The sequence below is a fragment of the Sciurus carolinensis genome, chromosome 11 (genome assembly GCF_902686445.1).
Source record: "Sciurus carolinensis chromosome 11, mSciCar1.2, whole genome shotgun sequence".
Taxonomy (NCBI): domain Eukaryota; kingdom Metazoa; phylum Chordata; class Mammalia; order Rodentia; family Sciuridae; genus Sciurus; species Sciurus carolinensis.
The window spans coordinates 22293526-22316757 of record NC_062223.1 but is presented as its reverse complement, the minus strand read 5'-3'; the positions used below and the strand labels follow the sequence as shown (position 1 = coordinate 22316757).

The 23232-nt window shown below is 33.7% G+C and overlaps 1 pseudogene; it reads left to right on the top strand.

The window, feature by feature from the left end:
* The first annotated feature begins 11021 nt into the window (after positions 1-11021).
* LOC124959185 (olfactory receptor 5D18-like) lies at positions 11022-11973 on the top strand (annotated as a pseudogene).
* Positions 11974-23232: the final 11259 nt, after the last annotated feature.

The following is a 23232-nucleotide window of genomic DNA, read 5'->3' as shown; positions in this document are numbered from 1 at the left end:
TCTTCCAACTTCAAAATAACGTGCATGTGCATTCCACATTGCATTGTTTTCAATTGTCTTTTCAAATAATGTTATGACATTGTTTAGAGAATTTGTGAGATTGTGATATATATATATGTATATATATATATATATATGATTGTCAAATCAAGTTATACTTTAACTATCACTTATGAGTGAAGGGGAAAAAAGAGAAAGGTAATCCTGCTTTTGCCTCAACTAAAATGTAGTAGGCTAGACCGTGGTCCTCTATGATGTCCGCAGTCGATATTTTAGAGCTTAAGTATTTATTTTTTATTTCAACCTTCCCTTCCTCTTCACTTTCTTCCCCTCCTCACCCTTCATTTCCTTTCTGCATTTTCAGTGTTCTGTCATTCTCTCTCCCAATGTGGCAACCTTACACACAAGAACTTTTTAATAATGATCTCTGTGTATTCCTCCAACAAAGTGAAGGCAGAACACAAGCAACACTATTTAATTGGCACATAATCACCTTCCCTTCCCTTTGTTTGCTCTGCCTGGAGATTGTGGTATCCATAATCTTTCTCTTTAGAGTTACAATCTGTACATATGGATTTTGAACATGTACCTTTTATTTTTTTCTGCATTTGAAATGCATTTAAACTAAATCTTAACATATACATTCCATTTTATCTGGCATCATTTTTCAGGATTTTGTTCACAACTGTGTTTAAGTCATAATTTGTAAATACGCTTTATTTTTTTATTGCTGAATTGTGTTCCATCAAATGAATCTACCATAATTAGCTTATTCACACTACTGTTTATTTTTATTTGGCATTGTTTCCTTTTTAGTCTTTTATTGTAAGTGCTTCTATGAACATTGTTCTGAAGGTCTACCTTCTGTGGATTTCTGTTAATCTAATTGAGTTATTTCCAAATTGTTAGAAAACTTGTTTGTAGAAGAAGAAATCATGTCCTCAGGATGCATTGAGCAATTCTTTGTGTGCATTCTCTTGGGGGCAGATATATTCATATTGGCAGTGATGTGTTAAGAGTGGTTTGTAGCAGTTTCTAACCCTCCTTTCCACACAGTTGCAATGTTCTAAAGCTCTCACCTTTCTTTCTACTGTGACATACTCTAGGACTTTCATCAGTTCCTTAATATCCATGTACTTTTGGTTGGCTTTGTCTTGGTGCATATATTATATGCAAAGTTATATGTTGACATATAACTTTGTGAGCATAGTCCTGTTGATGTTTTTCCTGCTCTGTCCCCTAGTTAATGCAGAACAGTACTTTTGCAATTGCCTTTTCTAATGAAATATGCAGGCTTTTGATCATTGTGTGCCCTGTATTTCATTTTGATCATGAAAATGCCTTCAACTGGGGTGCTAAAAACCTCCTCTAAATGAGTCTTTATCATACTGTCATTGTTATGTTCATGGCACAGTCCTTTTCTTTGCTGTGTTCTTACTTCTAAAAAACTTTGACTTGTAGCCATAGTGGCCTGTCTATCATAGAGTGGTCATCCCATGGTCTGCCTACCATCTATAGCCTCAGGAGCAAGATGTGAATTGAGGCATCCGGAAGATTACCAAAACCCATTGTTACATCATAACTTTAGTGATACCAATTACTTCTGAGACTAGTAGTGCTATTGTTCAATAACAAATCAGCACATGAATCTGCGACAAATCTCCAAGAAGGATCCTGATGTCTGTTCACCCTACTCTTCAGTACAGTAACTTTCAAAAACTAAAATTATCTTGCTTATAATCTCAGAAGACTTATATCAAATATTTGATTTAGATGTCATATTAAAGGTTTCTGTTTTACTATACCATGTCATTGCCAGACCAATATTAAGTTCAATTTAAATCTTGGGAAATATTACTTTGGGGGGTGTTGTCAAAAATTATAATTTGCATAAGGACATGTGCCACAGAGTATAAAACTAGTAAGAAAAGAGCTGCTTATCATAAAAGATGAAACCTCTAAAATTATTCACATTTAGTTCCACATGGGTTGCTGGCATCAAATGTTTTGGAGGCAAACAAAAATAAAATCTTACCTATCTTTAAAATTTCAGATTTTTAAGTAGTCAAATTTTATTTGGCTTTTATGTATTTATTTTTGTTCTGTTTAGTTATAAATTCCAGTAGAGTCTATATGGTCCATATGTATACAAAGAGTATATTTTATTCTAACTAGTATTCCAGTATTGTGAATGTACAAGATGTTGACATTCACTGTGGCATATTTATATATGAACACAGGGAAGTTATGTCAGATTCATCCTACTGTCTTTCCTAATTCTATCCCCTTTCCCTTCCCTTCATTCCCCTTTGTCTAATCCACTGAACTTCTATTCTCCCCCCTCTCCATATCATGTTGTGTGTTTGCATACACATATCAGAGAGAACATTCGATCTTTGGTTTTATGGGATTGGTTTATTTTACTTAGCATGATAGTCTCCAGATCTATCCATATACCAGCAAATAAAGGCATTATTCTTTATGGATAAATAATATTCAATTGTGTATACATACACCACATTTTCTTTATGCATTCATCTATTGGACACCTGGGTTGGTTTAGTAGCTTACCTATTATGAATTGAGCTGCTATGAACATTGATGTGCCTGTGTCACTGTAGTATGCTGATTTTAGCATCTTTCCATATACATACCAAGGAGTGGTATAACTGGATCAGATGGTGTTTTATTCCCAGTTTTTTGAGGAATCTCTATCCTGCTTTCCAGAGTGGTTGCAACAATTTGCAGTCCCCCCAGAAATGTATAAGCATTCTTTTTTTATTTTTCAAATCCTCACCAACACTTATTTTTACTTGTATCTTGGTAACTACCATTCTGACTGGCATTGTAAATCATGTTTTCTCTCTACATTCTAACATAAGAAAATGTAGTATGTTTTATAAATATACATCTGTCACCTAATTTTGCCATTAATGTCAATGTGGTTGTGCATCAATTTTCCATCATTTTTGAAAATTTGACTAGAATAATTTTAGATGCATTTTCATTTGTGAAAAAATGTAGTGGTCTCAATTATTTTTCACACCATTTATTTCATAATCTTCAAGTGAAACAAGAATATTGAGGTAATACACACACGTTATTCAATCATCAGCTACTTCTAGATGAAAAATGTAATATGCAGTCTTTAACTACTAGATCAATGACCGAGGTAGTTCTGTTGATATGAATTGAACTGCTTTGGCCTGAGAAGGAGCTGACTCGCTCAGCTCACCTTCAACTTAAGTCTGACTGTCATCTTCCCTGGACCATTTACCTACTTGTATTTGTTCATAGTAAAAGTTACAATAGACTTTGCCAATATAAAATACTACAAGTTGCTGATTGAATCACCAGTGGTAAATTTTATGAGTCTGAACAAATAACATGGTTAAGTAAAAAAATCAAGTGGAGAGAAAGCAATCTCCCTCTTATAGAAATAGAAAGTTATATGTCAGGGTACTTGTAGGAGTGAGAAATTAGACTCAAAATCTCCAAATTCATGAAAATTAGTATAACTCAACACATTCTTTCTTGATAGTGCCAGATGACTTAGTATGGATAAAAGATAACCCATGAATGTAACTTTATTTACTAACGTTTTCTATTATTTTTTTAGTTCACTTGATTGCCTTCAATTAACGGCTCATTGAGATAAAATATAGAACTTCTCTTGTCTTTGTTTCTTGACCACCATGTAGCATAGAGAACAGGGAACATACCCATACATCTTAGGTTCATTCTAACCTATTAGGAGATACCTGTTTTCCCTAATATTTCTTTGTTCTACCAAATAAAACTTGAAAAAAATCTTCTTATAGCACTATCTCAAAACACATGCCTTATACAACTTACCATTTAGATATATTCAACACTTATTGAATACTGCAATATTTTAAAAAATCACCTCAGATTTTAATTTTCAGTCAACCATGGATTACAATTTAATTTCCAGTGTATTAGATTACAAAATGCATAGGTGAGTGTACATATTTTATTAAAGATTTTTGAAATTTTTATGTGTAATTGTGTACAATTTTACAAATTTATAGAGTAGTGTTTTTCTATAAACATGTATTTAACATAGTGGTCTAATTCATGCATTTAAAGTATTTGCCACTTCAAACATTTGTATAACATTAATCTTTACATTTTTATGGGTTTTTTTTTGTGTAAAAAGTCATGTCTTCTGATGATGATACAATTATCTACTTACATAGCATCTCCCTCTGTATCATTTGTTTAAATGTATGTATGTATTACCAGCTATACCTCTTAAAATTTATAAGTGATCAAATATGAAAAAAAGATAATAATATCTCATTATAATTTTAAAATTATTTGATGTTTCACTAAAACATAGTTTTAGTTTTCATGTGAATATCCTTTATCAAATCAAGGCACTTCTTATCTTTTCGACTGAAGAATTATCTACATGGATTGCTGTTATATTTTTAAAGGAATAGTTTCTGAAAATATTAATATCACATGTCTTTACAATCTCAATCTGTTTGGATTTAGTGGTGTGTAAGTTAACACTAATTGATAATTATTGTTGTCATGGAAAATTTATTGAAATTCCAAGAAGATATGGACCACACGTTCTTGAGACTGAGTGTACTAGATTTATTATCCAAGTCTACTTTCATATTTTATTTCATTAACATCCTTTTCACTGGGGATGAATCTACTTCTTAAACAAATATTTTCTTCCTTTTGAAAATTGCTTGCTATTGTTCTAATATTTTTATCAATAATACTGGGTCCATTTAAATTTTCTTATAATTTGAATCATACTTCCTGGATCATATTTCTTCTTTTTGAAGGGAGGAGGGGAAGGCCTGGGATTGAACACAGGGGCACCTGACCACTGAGCCACATCCCCAGTTCTATTTTGTATTTTATTTAGAGACAGGGTCTCACTAAGTTGCTTAGCACCTCGCTTTTGCTGAGGTTAACTTTGAACTCTTGATACTCCTGCCTTAGCCTCCTGAACTGTTGGATTATAGGTGTGAGTCACCATACCCAGCTACATTTATATATATATGTATATTTTAGTACACTGTCATTTATTTATTTATTTACTTACTTATTTTCTATATTTGCTGTGGGAATGAAAATGACACATAGTATAACCAAGTCAATTTTCTATTGGTTGCCTGACATCTTTCTTCAAGGGCGATCTACCACTGACCTACAATGAGATTTTCATCTTTCATTTTGAGACAGGGTCTCCCTAAGTTACCAGGACTTGACTCCAAGGAGCAATCCTCATCCCTCTGCCTCCAGAGTCAGTTATATGGATGTGAGCCACCTCGCCAGATGACATCTTTCTTTTAAATAAATCTTATCATCAATTATACAGAATCTCATTGAGATATTTCTTTTTAACTCGTTCAGAGGACATGTACTTCCCATCTGTTTATGTGATACATATCCTACTTCTTTATTAATACAGCCAGTGAGTGGGTTTCAGAATCTAAAAGCATGCTCATAGTTTATTTAAATGATGAATTAAAGCTATAAGAAAACCACATATTGGATGATGAAAAGAAGTTAAAGCCATATACCCAGATTCCCTAACCAAAACCTGCATATCATTCTGGAAAAATTGTGCCACTGAAACTTATCTATAAAAGCAAAATTCACTGTGGTATATTCATGGCTGGACATAGCATAATAATTTCAAAAGTAGAACTTGTATGATTGCTGTTGTGCCCACATAAGTTTCACCTACCTTTGTTCTTTTAGTTTTGGTTTATATACCATGCAAACAATATGTTAAATAGAAAGAAAAGTAAAAATAAATATAAAATGCAGTTTTTTCTTGAGGTTTGATTTTAAAGTAATCCTTTGTTTAAACTTTAACGGTGGTTCTCATTGATGTAATCTCTGCCAAGGCTTCAATTGAAATATAGACCAAATGTATTGGTGTTGGTCTGGTATTCAAGCATCTAAATCAATATTTAATCTTTCCTAGCCATGGTCTTTAAAAAATTCACACTTGTTAAGGAAAACTATTTTTGATGCTTAATTTTAGCATGCCTATACTGGATAATACAAATTACCTGCACCAAATGATTCAATTTGTACAATTAATATTTGCATGTTTTATTTCAAAATGCTTATAAATATGTGCATTTCTCAAGTTGTCATGGTCAGTCACCAGTCTCATGGTGTTTTAATGTGTCAATCTGTGGAATCGCTGTTTTTCTTCACTGCCTTGATTCTAGGAAGTATTTTGTGAATTATGCTAACTCTTTTTGAAATATCAGTGCTACAGCTTTAGGCATATGCTGAGAAAGAGAAAGATCTGCAGCACAATTCTGACTCCAAACCTCTCACAGTTCTTTGATTTGTCAGTGAAGGCATAGTCGGGATCACTTTGGATCTGTGGAGTGGAGTATAAAAAGATGTATAATATATTTTTCAGTATGTTTCCTTGTAAATAAATACACAAATATTCCACAAACGATAGAGGAAACACACATGAACTGTAACTATATTGAAATTAAAAGAGAAGATATGGCTGTGCTTTTCCTGTTTTTTTTTTCCCTATTATTTTTAGAAGAACAATCAATATAGAGAGGTAAGTTGGTTTATTTAATGTGAAGATCAACATATAACTGATTTAGAGAACTTATCTTTTAACTAATAGAAGAGGAAACTACCTCTAATTATTTTTCATGTAGTTCATGACAACAAGCTGTCATGGATTCTCCAGGGTCTGGGTCCCCTAAGTTGAGTAGTTAGATACAAAACAATCAATTTGGTCATGGAAAACAAATCCAGTGATTGTTTCTTTATCAAAGGCATTTCTATGCTCCTTTAAATAATGTTTAATTGTTGGATAAAAGTCAGGAGTTAGATCCTTTACTGAATTCTATTTTGCATGACTCACTCATTGCTTTTAAAGGAATGCAAAAATGTAGAGAAATTATTGTAATTTAGAGGATGATTGTGCATCAGCTCATTAACATTAACAAGGAAGCCAGCAATTTAAAGGCATATATCAAGAAAGTCTGGGGTTTAGTGAGTTGCTTATATACTGGGCCTTTTTTATTCTTCTTGTATGGGATATTTTAAAATCAAGAAAAATATTGTGATAAGACAAACTGTGTGACTTGAGGGAGAGGAAAGTCTACGAAGTTCAGCTATAAAAGGTGCGGAAATCTACTCTCATTGTTCCAAGCACCATTTTACTGATTTTGAAACTATGTCCTTTAACATGTGAGATATATGAGAGGTTTTTAATGAAATATGAAATGTAAACTTTGTCCTCTTTACATTAATGAATTCAGGAAAAAGAAAGTACCATGCACAAACATGAATATTCAGATAAAAGAGCAAAATGTGCCAAGTATTTAATAAATAGTGTAATAACACATATGCAAAATAAATAAGAGCCAGAAAAATTTGTGATATTTTGATAACTCTTAAATTGAGCCAGAAAACAAAACAAAACAAGAGAACAAATCAAAACAGTGATGTTTGGATAACCAGAAATGTTTTCCTGGGAAAGCTACTTAGGGATCTTGTCATTGCAGGAGGACATGCTATAAAATACTAGAGGAAAAATTGGGGCCATTTTTGAGGGTTAAAGGAAATAACTATTTTTATAGAGTAAAATTTTCAAACTATAAAATGTTTTGAGCATTATATTTAGTGACAAATTAATATATTTAATACTTCCTGAGAATATCATAGAGACCCACATAGTACAGTGTCGATTTCATGCTTTTGAGATGAAAAACTGTCAATTACAACTAAGTTGTTGGGTTCAAGGTTAAAGTATAGCTGGAATGGATTTTCATGGGTCACAAATACCCTTGTAGCTAAATGACAGATGTTCACAGAAGTGAATAAGGAGAAACACTTCCAAATTTCTCTGCTTTTCACTTTTTCCTGACTGAATTTACTGTAGACACAATATGAGATCATGAATGAAAGAGCAGAAAGCACTGAACATTGATTAGGAACTTTGGGAAATTAAGATTAATACATGACTGGATTGAGGAACGAGTGGATAGTTGAGGCCCAAACTGGACATCAAGTCAGTTACGACTAAGGACTACAGAAAGTAAATTCTCAAAAACATTTATTTTTTTATATCTAATGCCCTAGACATAAGGGTAATTAATATATATGATTCCAGAAATCCTTCAAGTACTTAGCTTAATTAGCTGTAAGGAACACCTAACTGTTTTCACAGAATTATCACCATGGTGTTAGTTTAGCAATGATGGTGCCCATTGTTTTTATGTACCTGATCATTTATAAACAAATAAATACACAATGCACACCTTGCACTCAAAACAACTGTGAGATGACAATTTTTATGTAACCCATGCTTATTTATGCCCCTGTACTTATTAAACTAAATCACATGATTTAGACAATATAGGTATTCTTCCAAAGTAGAAATGACACAATATTTTGAAAAGGTTTCACACATTTTCAAAATCATACTTGGGTGTAGAACACCAGAATGATCACTGATGATCAGTAAGAATAAGGGAAACTGAAATTATAGTGAAGGATTCTGGATAGACAGAGAGTATCAAATTAAGGCAAAACAGGTGACAAGTATACCTTCAGGTATAATGGAAGGTCATGCAGGCAGCAATAGGAGACCAGAGGACATTCACAAGGCACTAAATATAATTATAATGCATGGTCCTCAATTTTGACCTCAAAATTCAAAGTGCATAAGCTTGGGATTTGTGATGTACCAGTAAATTATTGAATAATTGTACTGTTGCAATGAATTGAGCTCATTTCACATAATTAACCACAAGTAATTCTAAGTTGTTAGGTACATAGAAAATAACAGCAGTTTTCTGACTTCAATTTACCCAGACTTGGGTAGAATGCTTCATGTTGACACCTGTTCAGAAAGGTTAATGATGCATCAAGAGTACTGAGTGAACTCTATGATCATTTTTTTTTAATCATTGTGAAATATAAATGAAAGTAAAGCATAAATAAATGTAAATGTATCCTGAGGAATTAGCAGAAAGACCAATTAAAACATATGGAAAGTCTCTACTATGAAAAAGAATGAATCAACTTTTTTTCTCCTTTTTGAATTCGCTAGACTGAAACATAGTTATTAGAGTCTAAAAACAGAAATGTTATTATTGATAATGACACCTTAAGATAAATATTTAAATAGAGAATTGACTATAATGATTAGACACATGGTTTTTTTCAATTATAAGGTTTTGAAGAAGGATCACTAGATGTGAATTCAAGAGTTTCGATGTAAGGAAAGGACAAAAGTAATATTGCTAAAGACATCTGCACAAAATATGCAGAAATAATTAGGATTTTTCTCCTTTTAAACTGATCCACATGTTATTCTGATCTTGGCATACAAATATTTGGAAAGGTCACTTAATTTAACTAAAGTCAGCATTTCACAAGTTTCCTTGCTATCTTAGCAGATTGTGTCTCCAAGTCTTCATGTGTATAATTGTAGTGAAACAAATGTAATTTCTATGACTAAACATAAAGACGAGCCTTTGGGTTAACACATGAGATCAAAAAAATATGGTTGACCAAGGTCCACCAGATGTTGCGTGCAATGGATGTTGTGGTGGTAGAGTTAATGATATACTGGGATAAGTAGCAGCAGATCCAATGTAATAACAGGTTCTCAGCTATTACAGACTGGAAAAATAATTGTCAGAGTTCAGATAAGCACAAGGTAGCTCCATCATATTTTTTGGGTCTCCACATTCATTTAAAAAATGAACCTTAATTTAGATTGTATCATGAAATATCAAATATTCAGACACCTACAGATCACAATATTGTTTCTATTTTTCAATCTTTTTATGTTGTTTTTCCATGACTACCACAACAAAGTTGTGGAAAAAAAAGGACTTTTTGGTTTTGTTTTCTTTTGTATGAGAGACTGATTTTTAGTAGTACCTTTTTTTTGTAGTTTGTAGTTGATGATAGATAGTGGATGTTTATAACTGTTTTATAGGTTATATACTAAAAGCAGACTGTGTAAGTTACATGAAAAATGTGAAAATGTTAAGAATATATTCAGTTGTTTCCTTAGGATATTACTTGATAGATTGAATTCATGATCTTATAAAAGATTATATGCTGGTGATAATTCTTCTGAACATAGGTATCAGTAGAATTTGTTTATATGCAGAACTGAGGATGGAACCCAGGGCCTCACAGGTACCAGGGAAGTGTTCCCACTAAGCCACTTGTCAAGTCAACCAGTGGAATGTTTTGTTTTATTTTTTTGTTCAGATCATATAAAGATGCTCTTGGATGTTTTATGAACCTTTGATAATAGAATATGCCTTGAAGAAGTAAAATTTCAATGGATCAATATACAGCTGTGAATGTCTGGAAAATACATTTCATACTAAGTTTTACTATTGTGGTTTGTTTGTTTGTTTTAACTGTTGTTTGTTTCAGAAATGAGGTCTTGTTATCTTGCCAAGGTAGGTCCTGAAATCATGAGCTTTAGTGATTCTCCTCCCAAACACCTCAGTTTGTCTGAGTATTCCTCTGTGATTGCTTACAAATAAGTTTTTATTTTTTAAATCATACTACTTCTTCTAAAAGGTTGTGCCCTTCCATCACCTGATAACTGGTACAATCTGCCCAATGATTCCCTGAGTTTGCTCTCTGCCTTTTTTCTTTTACATAATTATATTTATATTTATCATGAACATTCTAAGCATCACATAAATTTACAAATACTTTGTAGGAAATATTTGTAGGAAATAATAATGTTGATAGGTACTACTGTGTTTTGTAGAAAACTACAATGCTGAAGGATAAAACTGATTTTCTGTTATAAAAAGTCAATGAGCATTCTAATAAGAATCACCAGCGAAGCAGAACCACTCATGGGGGTGAACTGACCACATTTGTTTACACTGGTTTATACTGAGCTTCTACAGAGCTTCTTCCTCCCTGAATTCTCAAGTTCTGATGCTCAATTTTATTCTCTTTCTCTCCCTCTCTCTACATCTTCACAAAGGATCATGGTACACGTGGTACGTGACACAGGAAACCAGAGCTCCATGTTCACATTCATCCTGGTGGGATTCTCAGAATTCCCACACCTCCAGGCACCCCTCTTCCTGCTGTTCCTCACCATCTACACAGTCACTCTTGTGGGGAACTTGGGCATAATTGTGATCATAAGGATCAATCCTAAGATTCAAACACCCATGTACTTTTTCCTCAGCCACCTCTCATTTCTGGACATTTGCTACTCCAGTGTATTTACACCCAAGCTGTTAGAGATCTTGGTTGTGGAAGATAGAACGATCTCTTTCAGTGGATGCATGACACAGTTTTTCTTTATTTGTATGTTTGTGATTACAGATATGTTCATGTTGGCAGTGATGGCCTATGACCGGTTTGTGGCCATGTGTAACCCCTTGCTCTACACAGTTGTTATGTCTCATAAGCTCTGTGCCTTCTTAGTGGCTGGAACTTACACATGGGGTGGCCTCTGCTCCTTGATAATCACACATTCCCTTGTGCAACTATCCTACTGTGGATCAGGCCTCATGAACCACTTTGGCTGTGAGTACTCTGCCATCATTTCCGTCTCCTGCTCTGATTCCTCCTTCAGCCAGATGGCGTGTTTCTATATTTAGTGAGGCATGTAGCCTCCTGATCACCCTTGCCTCCTACATCTTCATTGTTGTCATTGTCATCAGGATGCCTTCCAAGGGTGGCCTCCGCAAAGCCTTCTCCACCTGTACCTCTCACCTGACTGCCATCAACATCTTCCATGGGATCATCCTGCTCCTCTACTGTGTGCCCCACTCCAGAAACTCCTGGATCCTGGTTAAAGTGATGACTGCACTTTATACAGTCATGATCCCCGTGCTGAATTCCCTGAACTATAGCCTCAGGAACAAAGATGTCAAAGAGACACTGAGGAGGCTGATAAACTCCAAACTGCATTCTCATTCAGTATAATTTTTAAAAAGCTTATTTATGTTCTAACCACATTAATTTTTTCATATACTTATTGATGATACTTTAGCTTGAAGTTAATACATGGTTATACTTTAGATCAATTGAATATTAAATGTAGAGTGGTTTTCAGTGTGAAAATCGAGCTACTCTTTTCTGTTTTCATACCAATTTAATGCACTCATCACTACTTCATCAGTAGATATTCTGAACAGTTATGCTTCTTCATTTCTTCATTGAACACTAGGGAAGGAAAAATGAAGATATATTTATTTTGGTATCTACACCTTATGTCATGGCATTACTTTAAGTTGTTCTTAAAATAAAGAACAAACAGATTATAAAAGTCCTCACTTGGAAGCATTCTCAAGTCCTTGAAATTCACATTTTTGACACAACAAGTTTTATAAAACATGACTGTTCATTTCCTCTTATATTATTTCAACTAAAAAGGAACCTTTGGTTTATCTTATGAAATTATTGTCTGATTTAAGCAAACAGGTAGAAAATATTAGATACTATCTTCACTCATTTTTCAAGTATAAATGTAATGTATAATGTATATATTGTGGTTTAATAAATGTTGAGGTATTCATATCAAGAAGTAAGTCCAATTCACTTCTTTTTTTGCTATTGTTTTTTTTAATTTTTAAATATATATGAGCATAGAGTGTATTTTGACATACCACATACACATGGAGCATAACTTATTCTAATTAGGATACCATTCTTGTGGCTGTACATGATGTGGGGTTTCATTGGCCATTATTCATATATGAACATAGGAAAGTTATATCTGAGTCATTTCCCTGTCTTTCCCAATTGACTGTTCTTTATCCATTTAATCACTGAACACTAATGACCAAACAATATCTATGGGGTTTCTATATACATGTGTAGGAATAACCAGAGAGGGTCCTTACCTCAGGCTTATGATGAAGTTAAAAGGATTTGCAGAGATGGTTTAAAAGTCTCTCTCTTTAAAGAAAACTACATGATGATCTTTCTATAATCTATAAATCTGTATCTATGTCTAGGTTTAGGGCTAGGCCTAGATCTTGATGTCAGTTTCCAGTTTCTGTTCTCTTAGAAATTATTGTTTTCTCCAAATTATGTGAACCTGTTCTATTTAGACCTTCTTTAAGTATTTCTTATTATTCTACTTTGGGATGTAATATTTATTTCACACTATAAGGCCATTATTACTAAGGTAACCCTAAATCAGAATAATTCATGAGGTCATCATAGTGGTCAGTGTTGGCCATGACTGACTTGTTCTCCATGGTTCTCATACAATAGACAACTATAAACTAGAAAAATAAATGAGGCAACATTGTCAGATATTGAACAAAAAGTACTGAAATGCTGCAATCTCTGAAAGAATTAAAGCTTCCCAGTAAATTCCACTTGTGTCACAATTCTCTGTACAGAGACAGCTTCCTGACTACAGCAGGAAAGAAAGAGTGCAGGTGGAGTAAGGTAGTCCTTTTATAAAAAACTGATAAAGACTCTGGGGAATAGTTTACATGGATATTTTTCCTCCAGTATATGGGGAAATTATTAGACATAAAAACTCTCTACAAAACATTATCAAGCCAAATTCAGAAATTTATGGTATTTCATTACCAACTCCTGTTTATCTCAGTAATGCAAGGTTGGTTCAACAATCAAACATCAACATAAACTATTATATTTGAAGAATATTAGTTGAAACCATTGTAATTAAAAACTACCTTAGTAATAAAAGTCTTATTGTGTGAAATAAGCATTCCATTCCCAATTCATTTCTAATACTCATATATATATTTTTTAGTAATACTAAATGATAATTTTAAAAATTCTACCTTTGATTACACATTCTCACCATCAACCTATCTACTCTTTAAATATAAATGACATCACCATCTAATTAGTTAAACTATGTGAAAAATGTTAACTATCACCTAGGGTAGTTTTGATTTGCATTTCTCTTATTAGTAGAGATTTTGAACATTTGTTCATATATCTGTTGATTGTTTGTAGATCTTCTGTGAAGTGTCAGTTCATGTCCTTAACCCATTTATTGACTGGGTTATTTGTATTCTTGGTGTAAACTTTTTGAGTTCTTTATATATTCTGGAAATTAGTGCTCTCTGAAGTGTGTGAGGCAAAGACTTTTTCCCACTCTGTAGACTCTCTCTTCACATTGTTGATTGTTTCCTTTGCTGATTAAAAAAAAAAAAAAAAAAAAAAAAAAGCTTTTTAGTTTGAATCTACCCCAATTATTGATTCCTGCTTTTATTTCTTGTGCTTTGGGAGTCATGTTAAGGAAGTCTGATCCTAAGCCTACATGGTGAAGACTTGGGCCTACTTTTTCTTCTGTTAGGTACAGGATCTCTGGTCTAATCCCTAGGTCTTTGATCCACTTTGAGTTGCGTTTTGTGCAGGATGAGAGATAGGGGTTTGGTTTCATTTTGCTGTATATGTATTTCCAGCTTTCCCAGCACCATTTGTTGAAGAGACTATCTTTTCTCCATTGTATGTTTTTGGCATCTTTGTCTAGTATGAGGTAACTGTATTTATGTGGGTTTGTCTTTGTGTCTTCTATTCTGTACCATTGATCTGCATGTGTACTTTGGTGCCAATACCATGTGGTTTTTGTTACTATTGTCTGGTATTGTGATACCACCTGTTTCACTCTTCCTACTAAGGATTGCTTTAGCTATCGTGGGTCTCTTATTCTTCCAAATGAATTTCAATATCACTTTCTCTATTTCTTTAGGTAAATCATTGGCATTGTAATTGGAATTGCATGGAATTTGTATATCATTTTTGGTAGTATGGCAATCTTAACAATATTAAATCTTCATATCCAAGAACATGGGAGATCTTTCCATCTTCTAAGGTTTTCTTTAATTTCTTTCTTTAATATTCTGTAGTTCTCATTGTAGAGCTCTTTTACCTTCATCTCACCCCAATTAGAATGTCTAATATCAAGAATACACACAACAGTAGGTGTTGGTGAGGATGTGGGGAAAAAGGTACACTCATACATTGCTGGTAGGGTTGCAGTTTGGTGCTTCCTCTCTGGAAAGCGGTATGGAGATTCCTTAGAAAACTTGGAATGGATCCACCATTTGACCCAACTATCCCACTACTTGGTCTATACCCAAAGGACTTAAAATCAGCATACTACAGTGACACAGCTACATCAATGTTAATAGCAGCTCAATTCACAATGGCTAGATTGTCCAACAAACCTGGATGCCCTTGAGTACATGGATGGATAAAGAAACCGTGATATATATGCACAATGGAATATTATTCAGCCATAAAGAAGAATAAAATTATGGCAGTTGCAGGTAAGTAGATGGAGTTGGAGAATATCATGCTAAATGAAATAAGCCAATAGAAAACAAAGGCCAAACAATTTCTCTGATAAGTGAATGATGACACATAACAGGGGTGAGAGGGAGGAAAGAATGGAGGAAGGATGACATGTATAGAGGAAAATGAGGGTGGGGGAAAGAAAAATAGTAGAATGAGACAAACATTTACCCTATGTTCATATATGATTACACAATGGTATGACTCTACTTTGTGTACTACCAGAGACACAATATGTTGTACCCAATTTGTGTACAATGAATTAAAATAAAATAAAAAAAAAACATCTACATAGTTATTTTAGGTATATTAATATAACAATATTTTAATGAAGTATGATATTTAAAGTTTTCCAATTTCAAACACAGGTTTTTTCCATGTTTTTGCTCTTATAAATAATACAACTCCAAATATCTTCATTCATCTTTTTGCTTTTGTTAATTCCTTGTAAATCACCCAAAATCTTGAATAAAGAATATGAGCATTGTTATCGAAAAAAATGTTAACTCTTCCTACCCAACCTCTATGTATCTGCCAATAAGTCATATTGTTTATATCTACAAAATTGGGAATTTCTTCATTTTTCCATTCTCAAAATCATTATAATAATGCATTTAACTTATAGTAGTTAATATAAAATTTCCCTGCATTTCTTTTTCTTTACTTTTCATAATTAATTAATCATAGATTACCCATTGTTTTGTAAAACATACAATCTGTTTATTTCATTTTCCTAAATGGTTAGAATTATCTAACCTTTTTCTATTTTAAAATGAAAATCAGTCCCTTTGAAAACATGGCATTTGCCTCTCTTGTATCAGTAATTAAAATTTAATACATACAGAAGTACTTTTTTAAGGAAATATTGTGTAACTTCCAAACAGATCAGAGTAAAACTATCTCCAGTACTATAAAAATCATTGTCTGGCTATTTCTCTCCATTTGTGCATTAGCCAAAATTAAGACTTTAACAATAAAGATGCACCTGTTATAGAGATTCACTATCTAAAGATATCTCCCTCAAAATAGTAAATGATATTTCCTATTCAAAAACTTTATAATGATATATTGCTTATTTCATGTATCATACTTTATACTCTCTGACTTTATAAATCACTCAAGATTTTTCATATATTTATAGTTGTATAATCTTGTCCCTGTTTAGCTTTTTTTTTTTTTTATTTTTTATTTTGGAGGGGATGGAAGGGCTTTTATTCTTTTTTCTTTTTTTTAATTATTGTTTTAATTTCTAAAGACCACATTTTGATTCATTATACACAAATGGAGTACATCTTTTCCTTTCTATGTTTGTGCATGATATAGATTCATACCATTCATGTACATGTACATAGAATAGTACATAGAATAATGATGTCTGTTTCATTAAGCCATTTTTCATACTCCCCTCTCATTTCCCTCTATGAAATCTAAAGTTACTCCACTCTTCTCTCCCCTCCTACTTCCACCCCCATTATATATCATCATTCACTTATTAGAGAAAATATTCAGCCTTTGGTTTTTTGGGATTGCCTTATTTCACTCAGCACGATATTCTCTAACTCCATCTATTCACCAGCAAATGCCAGAATTTCAGTCTTCTCTAAAGCTGAGTAATATTCCATTGTGTATGTATGTATGTACCTGAGTGATAACCCTAGCAGGTTGGGTATGGCTGGAGGAGGTGAGTCTTTGGGGACATCCCACATTTTTGTCCATGGTGAAGGAATCTCTTCTCTTCCTCTCTCTCTGCTTCCTGGATATATATATATAATCATGTTTTCTCTATCCATTCATCTGATGATGGGCATCTAAGCTGGTTCCATAGTTTAGCTATTGTGAATTGAGCTGCTATAAACATTGATGTGGCTGCATCACTGTAGTATGTTAATTTTAAGTCCTTTGGATATAAATGAAGGAGTGGAATAACTGGGTCAAATAGTGGTTCCATTCCAAGTTTTCTGAGGAATCTCCATGAGAATGAGATTTATAACTACAAGTATTGTGCACATATATGTAGCTCTACTTTTTCAAAAAGGTTATATCAATTTGTAATAAATAGCAACGTCTGAATATCCCAAAGTCATAATCTACTCCATCAGCTCTTAGTATTTTCAGACTTGTGGAAGTTTAATAATTTACTCATTGTAGATCATGATTAAATATTTGCAATTCCTGAGGTTGGGCATATTTTAATATTTCCATGGACATATTTCTTTTCCAAAATTCTTTGTATGCCATGTTACCAACCCTTTGAATTATTTTCCATCTGCAATTGTTTTATGTGTATTCTGGATATTATTCCTTTTTCTGTTTATAACATAAAACATTTTCATATTTTGCTTTATTTTTCAATAATTAATATCCTTTGAAAAGGAGAAAGTTAAATTTTAGCTTAAAATCAAATTTAATTAAAATTAAAAATTTAACTTAGAATTAAAAAAAAACTTGTTTTGAATAATGGTTTTGTAATTGTTTAAGACCATACTCATCTTCCCTTGAAGTTCTGGAGAATTTCTACTCTATTATATTCAAGAGTGCATTAAATTCTTTATATTTTGCCCTATGAATTTCCTCACCTTCATTTTGTGGCAGATGTGAGACTTGGGTAGAGGATAATGATATAGTCACCATCATTATTTATTCTGTTGTCTGCTTTCATCCAGCAGGTAGACAGAATAATTCCATGTGACTCGCCCTAGACAATGTGAAGTTGGTGAATGTGTTGTAAGCTACTGCACAGAAGGGGCCTTAAATGTCTCTTCCTGGTTTGATTCTTTCCTCCTGGGGTGGATGCCTTCCACCTACAGATAAGCACAACACAAAGAGTGAGCATTCCTTCAACCCAGGGCCTGGAATGAGCATTTACAGGAAGCTAACCAAGGATAGTGAACACTAACAGAGCAGAGATGCAGTCAGCGTCAACACTGCTTAGCTCCTTCATTTTTACCCAGACACATATTCCATTGTCACATGCTGTTCACTGAATAAAATATTGTTTATGTCCTGTGCTCTAAAGATGCCAAAGAATGTCATAAAAAAACATTTAAGTGTGTGAGTCTCAGGAGCACTCGAAACTAATGCCTCAGCAACTCTTTAAAACCATTCCATAGTCAATAATTAAGAGCCCAATTAATTATTTTTCTAGAAACTGTGGGCAACCTGATGTGGCTCTGCTGCATGCTATGTACTTTAGGAAAGCCTTGCTTCATAGCACATGCTGCTGAGTATGGGTTCGCTCAGCCATCTCTCATCATCTTTGGAATAGCTGGCTATCTATGGACTGTGGTTTAGAAGTGAGTTGTCCCCCAAGAGGTCATGTGAGAGACAATACAAGAAATTTTAGAGGTGAAATTATTGGTCTACAGGAGTCTTAATCCAATCAATACATTAATCCCCTGATACGGATTACCTGAGTGATAACCCTAGGCAGGTTGGGTGTGGCTGGAGGAGGTGGGTCTTTGGGGGCATTCCACATCTCTCCTCCCTCTCTCTCTCTCTCTCTCTCTCTGCTTCCTGTTATCATGTCCTGAGCTGCTTTCCATTGCCGTACTTCTGCCATTGATATTCTGACTTACCTTAGGCCCAGAAAAATGGAGTTGGCCATTTAAGGACTAAGACCTCTGAAACTGTAAGGCCCCAAATAAACTTTTTCTCCTCTAAAATTGTTCTTGTTAGGTCTTTTGGTCACAGCATTGGAAAAAGTATCTAAAAAAGTAATGGATGTGTCAGAAAAATAATAGATCAAAAGGCAATATTCAAGGTCTTCTAAGCCTCAACTGTTTCCAAATGTCAGTCTCAGCAACTCAGTGAGTACTATCTAAAAATACCATTAGAAATGTGGATTCAGTGGGAAAGTGCCCTTGGGTCCAAAAAACAAATCCTCAGCTCACGTTTCAATTGTTTTTGGTAGTTCGCATGCTATGTATATTGTAGAATTTGCCACACTTCTTACTTTTTAAGTTTGAAACAGGGTCTTGGTAGGGTTAATCTTGTTGGCCTTAAACTCATAATCCTCCACTCAGCTCCACAAATCACAGGAATTATAGGAGTGCACCACCAAATTTGGATTTGCCAGCCTTCTAAAGGAAAATGATATCGCCGGGTGTGGTGGGGCATTATGTAATCCCATTGTCTCAGGAGGCTGAGACAGGAGGAATGCAAATTTGAGGCTAGCCTCAGTAATTTAGCAAGGCCCCAAGCAACTTAGCTAGACTCTGCCTCAGATAAGAAAAAGAGACTTAGTATTTTTATATACTTGAAATATTTATGAAGTACATGAAGTAGTATGATTTCTACCCAATTACAGTTACCATGTCCAGTCAGTAGAAAAATGAATTTATATAATTCAAGGAAGAATGTACATTAGGCCAATTTTCACAATAAGCCAGGATCCCAGAAAGATGAGCCAGATACCTGCACCTGCATTTCCCTGGAAATCAGTCACTGAATGTATGAGCTACAAGTTTTATGGTCACATGGACACATATAGGGAAAGGGTTAAATTTTAATGGTAACCAAAGTTGAAAAATTTCCAGATTGAGACCCTGAACTGATGCCACAGGTATAAAAATGATAATGTGATAGACCACACTTACTTAGATGTGATTCATTTCAGTGACCAGAAAATGCTAGGCCTGAAGGTTGGTTGAAAGAGTACTCAAAAGCCTGTGCTCTAAATAACTTAGAAGGAGAGACATTTTGGTCTTGGTTAGAAGCTTTGAGACCTCAAGCTATCTTTACACCTGAGTTTTGAACATAATGTTCAGTGCTAAATCAAATTTGCAAAGTACATTAAAAGATAGGAGAAGGGCAGTCTCTACCTCTGGAGATGGCCTGCATTCTTATTTGGTTGTATTTTTTTGCTTCACTCCAAAAGTTTCTTTCTCTGAAGATGGCACTGGTTCTCTCTTAAATGTGTATTTCTTGTTTTACTTCAAAGATGTGTTCTCTCTTGAGAAAACCTGCATTCTCCCTTGAATATGTGTCTATCTGTGGTACATGAATATATGTCTCTGGAAAGAGAGAGAGAGAGAGAGAGAGAGAGAGAGAGAGAGAGAGAGAGAGAGAAGGAGAGAGAGAGAGAGAAATGTAAAGAAGCCTGTGAAATAATATACAATATTATATTCAAAATAGTATACAATAGCTTTAGAATTCCTCAAAACTTCTTCAAAATATTTTATAAATCAACTATACATTCCATGAATAAGAACATTATTTTAGTCAACTTTTTAATCACTGTGCCCAAAAGATCTGACCAGAACAATTTTAGAGGAGGAAAAGTTTATTTGGGGCTCATGGTTTCAGAGGTCTGAGTCCACAGATGGCCAACTCCTTTACTCTGGCCCTGAGGTGAGACAGATGTCATGGTGGAGAATATGGTAGAGGAAAGCAGCTCAGGACTTGAGAGTCAGAAAGCAGAAAGAAAGTTCTGCTCACCAGAGACAAAATATATACCCCAAAAGCACGTCCCCGGTGAAGCACCTCATTCAGTCACACCCTAGGTGCCTATAGTTATTCCCAGCTAGTCCTTATAGGTGGACTAATGCATTGTTAGTTTAAGGCTCTCATAACCCAATCATTTCACCTCTGAAGTTCTTGCATTATCTCACACATGAGCTTTTCAGGGAAGCCTAATATCGAAACCATAAAAAAGATAAAGCAAAATCAAACATTTAAAATGTTTAGGACACTATAAGCTGAGATAAATAAAAAGAGTGTTTTTCTTAAGAAAAAAACACTAAATAGAAATAGAATAAAAATATAGTAACTGGTGTTAAAAATTTAAATGGGGGCTGGGGTTGCGGATCAGTGGTGGAGCACTTATCTAGCATGTTTGAGGCACTGGGTTTGATCCTCAGCATCACATAAAAATAAACAAATACACTAAAGCTATTAAAAAAAGAGTTTAGTTTTGGAAAAAAGAATCCAAATGGAAATTTAAATACTGAAATAAGTATAGTTGATGAGAGTAATAATCTTTGAGATTTATCAGAGAAGAAAATAGAATCAAAGAAAATATTTACAAACTTTAAATCTGATGAGAGGTTAACATCCAGAATATATAAGGAATAAGAAGCTCCTACAATTCAATAACAAAATAACAAATAATGAATTAATATCACAATTTATATTGGATTAAGAGCTTAAGTAGATGTGCAGAAAAGACATACAAATGACCTAAATTTCTAAGAAAAAAAAAATGCTCTGTACTATTAATTATCAGGGAAATGCAAATCAAAATGGCAATGGGATATTACTTTTAGTTATGGACAAACTGTGAAGTCTGTGTTTTTTCTTCAGTGAGTGAACTTTTATTATTTCATTAATTCAATACCCAAAAGCAGTTAATGGAATAAATACTGTAATGTAATCATCCCTAGTGCTTCAGAAGAAAACAGCTATCACAATGATGCAAAACTGTTTCAACTAATTGTACGTTTTTGCAGCCCACTCCAATTATAATTCCCTGATGCCACTATCTTCACAGTCTGGGGAAATGAATAAGACCTGGAGTTTGGCAGAGGTTAGACTATGTGTTCCACTTTCAGGTGTTTCTTTGTAAAATGCCATTTCATTGCCATTTTACTGTCCACTTTTGTAACAAACCTCATGCATATTGCTCTGTGAAGTAATATTTACTCACCGTGGACAGAAATACTTGACCTTCATTAATCTTAAGAAGAAATTCTTAGTGAATTAATCAAAAACTTCAGGTTTCAGGTCAGTTCATTTATTTTTGGTCTTTCAAAGCAAGTGGAAAACAGGGGTGCGGTTCACATAAATGTCTATAAAATTAAACAGGTCTCTTCCTATGGCCAGGGTTGCCTTGATTTTCACTCACAGTGCATAAATGGTTTCTCAGAATTAAATTGTGTACTACAGAAACTGGCAGCAGTGGTAGTACCAGGGATCAATGGAGAAAGTCACAGAAAATTTGTGGAATGTTTGTTGATTGTGAGCTCCCCTAGATCTAGTTCTGATTTGAGTACAAGCCTAATCCTGAACCATTGATGTTTTAAAAATCCATTGGAAATTGCTAGGACTTAAGTACCAAGACTTTTCCTGAGTACATATTTGTTACTGACCTACAAACTATGCCATGTATCAAGAGTAGTAGTAACAGACTTTACTAGTATATTCACATTTTGAAGGAAAATTTATGTATTAAAACTGTCTAAGAAATAATGGATATTTCAAGTCTGCCCACCCAGGCCCACTGGCAATGGGAAAAACCCACTCCTAATAGATGTTCTGTGTTGAGTTGCTGTCATGTAAGAGTAGGAACTCATGGGGTCACGTCTATGTTGAGATACTTATTCCCCATAAAGCTGAAAAAATGGAATACAATCTAGAGATGTATTTCTGCTCTTGCCTTGTGTTGCTTTTTTTCATTTTTTCTTCTTTCATATCAAGACCACTCAGTAAATTGCCCATTGCTTATACTTCATCCTCTTCTCCTAGTTTGCCTCATCTTAAAGAAAGGGTTGTTTCTTTGGTTAAGTACCTGTGCAGTTTTTATTATACAATTTTCATTGAATCATAGAATATATTTTGTATGGAAATATTGTTGGTGACTGTAACATGTTTCTGTTCTACATATATTTATGAATATATAAATACCAATGTATGTATACATATATGTATTTCATTAACATTTAAAGTGAAATAACTATTAACATGCTTTAAGTCAGTTCTTTAGGTTATCTATATACATATATATGTAATCAGGTATATTAAATATTAAATATACACCTGACTTAAAGCATATTAATAAAGTTATTGAAAATTTAATTGAAAACCTCTAAAAAATAATAAATGTTGATTCAATGTCTCAATAAAAGACACATAAAAATACCCAAGGAGACAGCATGCATTGATGAAGTTTGAATGGAGACA